This window comes from Prionailurus bengalensis, chromosome B4, assembly GCF_016509475.1.
Source record: "Prionailurus bengalensis isolate Pbe53 chromosome B4, Fcat_Pben_1.1_paternal_pri, whole genome shotgun sequence".
In the NCBI taxonomy this organism is placed as follows: Eukaryota; Metazoa; Chordata; class Mammalia; order Carnivora; family Felidae; genus Prionailurus; species Prionailurus bengalensis.
This window is the reverse complement of record NC_057358.1, coordinates 42,539,225-42,548,606: the sequence shown is the minus strand read 5'-3', so window position 1 is coordinate 42,548,606 and position 9,382 is coordinate 42,539,225.

The window sequence follows — 9,382 nt, the reverse complement described above, 5'->3', positions numbered from 1 at the left end:
GGATATTCTGTTTTTATGAAATTTTATTTTATTATTTTTTAAAGGAGTATTTTAATTTTTTTTAACGTTTATTTATTTTTGAGACAGAGAGAGACAGAGCATGAACGGGGGAGGAGCAGAGAGAGAGGGAGACACAGAATCTGAAACAGGCTCCAGGCTCTGAGCTGTCAGCACAGAGCCCGAGGCGGGGCTCGAACTCACAGACCGAGAGATCATGACCTGAGCAGAAGTCAGACGCTTAACCGACTGAGCCACCCAGGCACCCCATGAAATTTTAAAGCGGTTATGAACAATGCTTCAACGAATACTCTTTTATTTTACACATCTATGAATATTTCTGTAGAATAGGTTACCAGAGTTATAATTGTTAAAGCTGAGTTTGTGCATTTACATTTTCGAAAGATATATAATTTCCCATTTAAGAGATTCCATCAATTTACACTCCCACCAACAGTGGTGAGAGGTTTTTTTTTTCCATTTGCAAAATGTGAGGTCTTTATCATTAAGTTCAGTATCAAACACTACCCTGTTCCTACTATAGACACTATGCTTTTGCACTAGGTGATACAGAAGCAGTGAGAGAGTTATGTAATTATTACATACTAAGGGCTGCTAGGAGATTCCCAGTTTGCCCTGTAAACGTGGAAGAGAGAAAGGCTAATTCTTCTTGAAGCAAAGAGAAAGATGATGCCCTGAAAAAGGTAGCACTTGAGCTGAACTTTAAAGATGGGTAGAAATGTTATAGGCGCCAGTAGCGTAGAAAAAAATAATTTGTCTGTCTTACTTCCCTACTAGACCATGACTTTGTTTCTATCTCCAGTACCTGCTAAGTGCTTGGTATAACACATGTTTGGGGCACCAATGAACGAAGGAAGGAATGGTTGAAAAGGATGTTGACTTTTAATTTTTTAAATACTTATTTATTGTCTTGAAAGAGAGCGAGAGTTCGCGTGTACACACGCGAGCAGGGAAGGGGCAGAGAGAGAATCCCAAGCAGGCTCCATACTGTCAGTGCAGAACCTGATGTGGGGCTCAAACCCGCGAACTGTGAGATCACGACCTGAGCAGAAATCAAGAGTTGGATGCTTAACTGACCGAGCCATCTAGGCGCCCCTTGACTCTTGCCTTTCTAAAGATTACAAAGCAATTAAAACCAATTAGAGAACTTCCAGTTGTATTCCTTAGATTTTCAGATCGGGAAGAAAATTATTGAAAACATCATGTAAATAGTACTCCTGTTTTTGGATGATGTCTGTCCCGTCTTATAACATGCTGATGGTTTTGTGGTATAATGTGGAAAATTTGGGGAGATTTATGTGGTGATCTTCTGTTTTGTTTCTTTTACATATCTGATTATAAACATGTAAGCAGAGATTAGATGCATTCTTTAGAAAGAATGAAGTTTTGAATGTATATTTCAAAGTCAGTCGTATTAAAACCTTCTATGAGCTGCTGATAATTCTATGTCTTCGGCGATGGCAGTTTGTACTCACCTGGCGAAATTGAACATTTTGGAGTCATAGAATCTCTAGCCTGTTTTGTCTGAGAGAATTAAAAATCAAAATACAACAAAGTTTCTGTCCTTAAGGACTTTGATGAAAACAGTTTGAATCCCAGCTCTGCCACTTAATTATGTGACTGTACAGAAATGATTTAAACTCTGTGATTTCACTTCCTCACCTGCAAAACAGGGATTGTGTCAGGTTTTATCTATCGAGACTTAAGCCCATTCCCATCCTTCCTTATGATCTCTCTGTTGGAAGCCTGGGAACCACATTCTGTAGACCTTCTCTCGGGTGGAGTTCTGGATAGGCTCTGCGGGAGGGGCATGCTCGTGTGCTAATGGACGGTGCAAAGTGAAGGGAATCAGATTTAATTCTGGAACTTAGTTTGTTCGCGACGACTGCAAGTCTATTTCGTTATTTATTTATTTACGTATTTATTTATTAAGTAATCTCTAAGCCCGATGTGGGGCTCGAACTCATGACCCAGAGGTCAAGAGCTGCGTGCCCCACGAGCTGAGGCAACCAGGCGCCCGATATTGCAAACCTATTTTAAAGGTAAAAGGACAAAAATTGCACAATAGAATACATATTAAAACTATATATATATATATATAACATACACACACGGAAAGAGATTAAAAGTGGAATCATTTAGACTGTGGCCGCCCTAGCGGAGACAACTCTGGTGATTCCGGCAATGGAGATGAGAGGTGGGAGGCTGGCTGTGGCAGCTGCTGGCAGCCGTGGGCTCTAGCGGGATTATTGGTTCTTGCCGCAGTCTCAGGCCTGTCAGTTCCCACATTCCTGCTAAGCAGCACCAAGAGCCCTCAGCCTCAAAGACAGGTGCACACTTGCCCATTCTTGTAACACCCTTCTCCGTGTTTCTCTTCCAATTCTAGGGAATTCCGTCTCCTGCGGTTACATCATTTTCTCCCTTTTGATTCCTCTACTCCTTCCGACACTTTTGTAACCAAGTCCTTATATCAAATACCCTGTTTGAAGTACCTACAATGGTCTGTACTTTACTGGCTGCGCAATGAGCCGTTGGGGGAATATTCCCTGTACTCTGTAGGATTGTTAGGAATAAATTAATACATGCACATACGCTCTCAATAAATGTTAGCGATTATTATGCCAAAGAAAATCACATGGCTTCTAATCGTCTATTATATCACAGCCATTCTCCCATCTTGGACGTGTAACAAATAATTTACAGAATGTTCTTTTCTGATTGTTAAGTCATGTCCTTTCTGCCAAATCAAACCCTAACCTTTGGCCTTTAAGGATGTAGATTAGATGTACTCTCTTCTTCCTCTAGTATAACTGACAAATTATGCACATAGTTATAATAAAACCAAGTAGGAATACAATTTGAAGAACAAAGTCACCCGGAAATGAAAACAATTCAGTTGACAAGTAAACAAAACAAAACAAAAAACCAGTTTATCGCATCAATATAACAAATATTTGATGCACGTAGTCATGGGTCTTGAAAGAAGTCAGCCAGATTTGACATGGTAAGTCACTCAAATCTGAGTGACTTAAAGAAAATTAAATATTTTATTGATTTACCGGTTATTAATTTTCTTTTTTTTTTTTTAAGTTTTATTTATTTAAGTAATCTCTACACCCAACATGAGGTTCAAACTCACCACCCCAAGATCAAGAGTCTCATGTTTTTCTTACTGAGCCAGCCAGACAGCCCTATTGGTTATTAATTTTCTATTACAGTATGTACTGAGGAGAGCCAAGGAAGGGAGATTGAAAGGGAAGTAAACCGAGTGCAGCTGCATTTTTCAAGAACACCCTCTGTGACTTTAATTCCATGAACTGAAAGTGGACATGGGGGCAAGCCTTTCCGTTTGTGCTTATCTAATCTGATGAGAAACCATAGGGACTTTTTCTGGTGGGGACAGGACTCAAGACCCTTGTGGGGTACACAGGTCTCTACACAATTTTGTGAGTAAATTTTGGTGGATTTTGTAGGTTAGTTATGCTACTTGTGCATTACTTAGAAAATGTCTTCCCCATTTCCTTTCTTCTTTCTCTTTTCTTCCCCATTTCGTTTTCACTAGGATGCAGGGGACAGAAGGTGGCGCTACTGAGTGGGGAAACCACCCAGCGTTCCCCTCCGTAGAGGGGGAAAAACCCAATTCTCCATCTTTTGCGTGTCTCCTTTATTTTCATACAGCCGACATTTCACTTCTGACACGTCTGTCTGGCCACCCCACTTGTGGGTTTTATTTTTCTTCCCACAACCAAACCATTCTGTGAGGCCAGTTGGTGGCAGTTTAACTCCATTCTGACGCTGTCTACCTGGATAGTATCGCATCCCGCAGATCAAGGACCGAGTCCGGCAAGACTGCGCTTCACTTTGGGTGCCAATCCCAAGTAGGAGGTCCCCAGGTTACCCACAACTTCTGTCCCTCTTGGCTACGAGTCGGACGTTCCCATGACCTTCTCCCCCTTGGATTCCATTACTTACTAGAGCCCTCCCAGTGTGGATGTCTTCACCACCCTGGTAACTCTTTGAACCTCATACTTTGGGGATTTTTATGGAGTCTTCCTCACCTAGGCTATATCAATTATTAATGCCTTCTCCCACTCTTTTACCTTCTCGAGAAAATGGGGGATGGGGCTGAACATTTCAAGCTTCTAACCATGGCTCGGTCTTTCCGGAGCCCTCATCCAGGAGCTACCCGGGAGCCCACCCAGAGCTGCCTCATAAGAACCCAAGACACCTCTATCACCCAAGAGATTACAAGAATTTCAGGACCCCTGTGTCAGGAATCAGGTTCAAAGACCAAACATACAGAACAAATGCTCTCTTTTTTTTTTTTTTTTTAATATAGTTTATTTATTTTTGAGAGCTAGAGACAGAGTGTGAGCAGGGGAGGGGCGGAGAGAGAGAGGGAGACACAGAATCCGAAGCAGGCTCCAGGCTCCGCACTGTCAGCACAGAGCCCGATGCAGGGCTCGAACCCACAGCTCCGAAATCATGCCCTGAGCTGAAGTCGGAGGCTTAACTGCCTGAGCCACCCAAGCACTCCTAGAACAAACGCTCCCAATGCTCTTCCCACTTAGGAATTTACAAGGGTTCTAGGAGCTCTGTGTAAGGAACTGGGGGCAGAGATCAGGATATATATTTCTTATTATAAATCACAGTATCACACATAGCCATTTCAGATACAGTGCTCCTTATGTACTCACCACTTTTGCCCGCCATTAAGGAAAAAATGATGTCAGAATGGTAACTCCCCTTTAGTTATTATGTTCTCTGCTGTGAAGCAGCAGAACTACTGATCTACTGAAAATAAATGCGTCAATGCTTATCTTTACCTAAACAAACATGAGAATTCTTATCTCAAACGTAGATCGGTATCGATAATTGTAAGACCTTACACACTGAGAACACATCTACCAACACTGTGCTAAGCACCAGCACTCCCCAGTGATGCGAAAGATCCTAATACTAGTATCTCACTGTCAAAAAGGACACTGAGTTGCAAAGAGGCTGAGGAGTTACCCACGTTCACACTACTGTGTAAATGGCCAGAACTAGAACCAGACAGCTGGACTCCAGACCCCCTCCTCTTGGCCACCATGTTCCCTCGTGAATGCTCTATTCTTTTGGTATTAGTGGTAATTTATGCTGTATAGAGTCACCAAGAACGCTGAATTAGCAGATACAGAACAATTGCTGCTTGGGTAAATGAATGCAGATTTACATTCTGTCATCTGGTCACAGTATTTTGGTCAACAGATCCCTATACAGTTGATCGTTGAATAGCATGGAGGTTAGGGGTGCCGACCCCTCACACAGTCAAAAACCCATATATAACTTTTGACTCTCTCTAGACTTACCTACTAATAGTCTACCATTGACCAGAAGCCTTGCGAATTAGCAGTAGACTAACACAGATTTTGTATAGGTATTATATGCTGTATTCTTACAATGAAGTAAGCAAGAGAAAATAACACGTTATTAAGATAATCATACGAGGGGTGCCTGGGTGGCGCAGTCAGTTAAGCGTCCGACTTCAGCCAGGTCACGATCTCGCGGTCCGTGAGTTCGAGCCCCATGTCAGGCTCTGGGCTGATGGCTCGGAGCCTGGAGCCTGTTTCCGATTCTGTGTCTCCCTCTCTCTCTGCCCCTCCCCCGTTCATGCTCTGTCTCTCTCTGTCCCAAAAATAAATAAACGTTGAAAAAAAAAATTAAAAAAAAAAAAAGATAATCATACGAGGGGCGCCTGGGTGGCTCAGTTGGTTAAGTGTCCGACTTCAGCCAGGTCACGATCTCACAGTCCGGGAGTTCGAGCCCCGCGTCAGGCTCTGGGCTGATGGCTCAGAGCCTGGAGCCTGCTTCAGATTCTGTGTCTCCCTCTCTCTCTGCCCCTCCCCCGTTCATGCTCTGTCTCTCTGTCTCAAAAATAAATAAACGTTAAAAAAAAATTAAAAAAAAAGATAATCATACGAAAGAGAAAATAAATTTATAGTACTGTCCTGTATTTATTTTTTTTTAAAAGCCATGTAAAAAAAATAAATTAAAAAAATTTAAAAAGCCATGTACAAGTAGAACTGCACAGTTCAAACCCGTGTTGTTCAAAGGTCAACTGCATAAACTTGTTTTATATGTGTTTCTGTTGAAACACATCTTATTCGGCGTACATCGTGTTTTTAAAAAAAAATTTTTAAGTGTGTATTTATTTATTTTGAGAGAGAGAGAGCTGGCGAGGAGCAGAGAGAGAGAGAGAGAGCGAGAGAGAGAGAGGGAGAGAGAAAAATCCCAAGCAGGCTCTGTGCTGTCAATGCACGTAAAATCATGACATAAGCTGAAATCAAGAGTCCGATGCTTAACTGACTGAGCCACCCATGAGCCTCAGTGTATGTTCTTGGTTTATTAACACTGACTTCTCTACCGGTAGCATTATAACTCATGCTTGAATGAAATTTACCTAACACATGTATTTTCTTTGTAAGACACATCACGGGCTTCTGCACTATGCCTGGGGGGGCTATTTTAAACAGGAAAACTTCCAAGAAAAAACATGCAAAAATCTTAGCACTACATAGACTGCGAGGGGCATTTGTTTGCAATATGAAAAGCGAAACAGGAAGGCATGGCACTATCTTGTTCAGTCTCAGCTATATATGTGCATTTCAGGTGAGTCTTTTTGTGTGTGTGTGTGTGTTTATTTATTTTTGAGAGAGAGAGACAGGGTGAAAGTGGGATAGGGGCAGAGAGAGAGAGGGAGACACAGAATCCTAAGCAGGCTCCAGGCTCTGAGCCATCGGCACAGAGCCTGACACGGGGCTCGAACTCATGGACCTTGGATCCATGACTTGAGCCAAAGTCGGAGGCCCAACCGACTAAGCCACCCAGGCGCCCCTCCGGTGAGTCTTTTGCCACTCTGTGCCTGTCTGAGAGTGACTGTGGGAAGTTTGGTGAATATTAATCTTGGGGTTACAAATAAATTTAAGCAAATAGGCAAATTCACAAACATGGAATTCGTGAATAATGAGGATCTACCATAACTGCTAAAAGTCTTGCATATTCTGCCCACCAACTGAATGGGGAGGTTGGAGGGAGAAGAAAAAATTACAGAGGCAGAGTTGCATGCTGGTTAAGCACCTGCACTTGGGGGCGCCTGGGTGACTCAATCAGGTGAGTGTCCAACTCTTGATTTTGGCTCAGGTCATGATCCCAACGTCTTGAGATCAAGTCCCATGTCAGGCGTGGAGCCTGCTTAAGACTCTCTCTCTCTCTCTCTCTCTCTCTCTCTCTCTCCCTCCCTCTGCCCTTCTCTCCTGCTCACTCTCTCTCTGAAATAATTTTAAAAAATTAATTAATTAAAAAAAAGAAGAATTAAACCTTTAAAAAAAAAAAAAAAAAAAGGACCCGAGCTGGGAGACATTTAGATCTGTTTGCCAGTTGTGACTGTGGACAAGTTACTTAATCACATTGTACCGTTTCTTCACCTATAAAACAGGCAGGATAATCATAGTACCTGTCTGTTGCGAGGAATAATGATAGAAAGCACGTAAGCATGCAGAATAGTACTCAGTACTCAATAAATGTCACTCATTACTATAATTCAACCAGAGACACAGTATTACTAATAATACATGTAAACATATAAATTATAGGCAACTGTTGTGTTGGTATCAGAAATTTAAGGTTTTCTTTTCCTGACACTTAACTATTAAATGAGCAACTCAATAGAGCTTTCTGTATCTCAGCATGTTTAAAATAAAAAATTTTTAAATGCTTATTTATTTTTGAGGGAGACAGAGACAGAATGCGAGAAGGAGAGGGGCAGAGAGAGAGAGAGAGAGAGAAAGAGAGAGAGACAGAATCCAAAGCAGGTTCCAGGCTCTAAGCTGTCAGCATGGAGCCCCATGCCGGGCTTGAACTCACGAACTGTGAAATCATGACCTGAGCCTAAGTCGGACGCTTAACCGACTGAGCCACGTAGACGCCCCTATCTCAGCATATTTTTGATGAAAATTGGGTTAATACTATCTAGCAGCCAACAGTGTTGTGAGAAATAAATGAAATAGTGTATGCAAAAGCATTTTGTAATTTTAAAGGTGCTATATAAATACCAGGTAATATTATTGTTTTTTTTTAAATTTTGTTTATTTATTGATTTATTTGGAGAGAGTGGGGGAGGGGCAGAGAGAGAAAGACTCCCGAGTAGGTTCCTCGCTAATAGCACAGAGCCTGATGCTGGGGCCTGAGCCCACGAACTCAGAGATCATGACCTGAGCTGAAACCAAGAGTCAGATGATCAATATCATTATTCATTTTTTAAAAAAATTTTTTAATGTTTTTATTTATTTTTGAGACAGAGACAGAGCAGGGAGGGGCAGAGAGAGGGGGAGACACAGAATCGGAAGCAGGCTCCAGGCTCCGAGCTGCCAGCACAGAGCCCGACGTGGGGCTCGAACTCACGGAGTGTGAGATCATGACCTGAGCCGAAGTGGGATGCTCAACCGACTGAGCCACCCAGGCGCCCCTCAATATCATTATTCTTGTTCTACTGATTATTTGTTGTTGAAATCAATAACTGACCACTTGCTTGCTTCCTATATCACTGTTTAAATGTTACCGGGAGGTATATAACCCATTTGAAAGAGTCTGTAATGAACATGTACGTTTTAAACAATAATGAAATGACTACCATGAGCTTATCATCCAGTTTTCAAAGCAGAATGCTGGCCAGTATCACTCAAGCAGCCTCTGTGTACATCCTGATCGCCCTCCTCCCTTCCTCCTCCCCACTATTCACAGTTGGGAGTTTCGTGTTCAGCATTTCCCTTCATTTTGAAAATGGCTTTGCCGCCTAAATGCATTTGCCAAAACCATACGATTTTAGGTTTGTTTGTTTTTGAATATTGTCCACGTGGACAATCTTGTTGTTTCTTTTGTTAACTCACTTTTCTCCCCAGTCAACATTATGCTTTTGTGATCTATCCCTTTTGATGCACGTGGTGAGCAGTTCACTCATGGTCACTGTTTAACGTTACCCTATTGTAGGAATATACCCCAGTTGATTTGTTCTAGTGATGGACATTTATTTCCAATGCCTTGCTGTCACAAATGGTAAACAACGCCGCGATAATATTTTGTGCAATTTTCCTAACAACCTCCAGCCCCTGGTTGTATGTTTGCACCTGGGGGACATATGCAGGGCTTGTTCTGCTTCAGTGGAGAACTCCTGGTAGGAGCACATTCAACTTTACTAGATATCGCCAAACTCCCACCAGTTCCATTGCCTCATATCCTTGCCAACATTGGATGTGGACCGATTTTAAAAATGTTTGACTCTCTGGGTTGTGAGAAATGTCACCACAAACTCTTCATTAAATAAGGA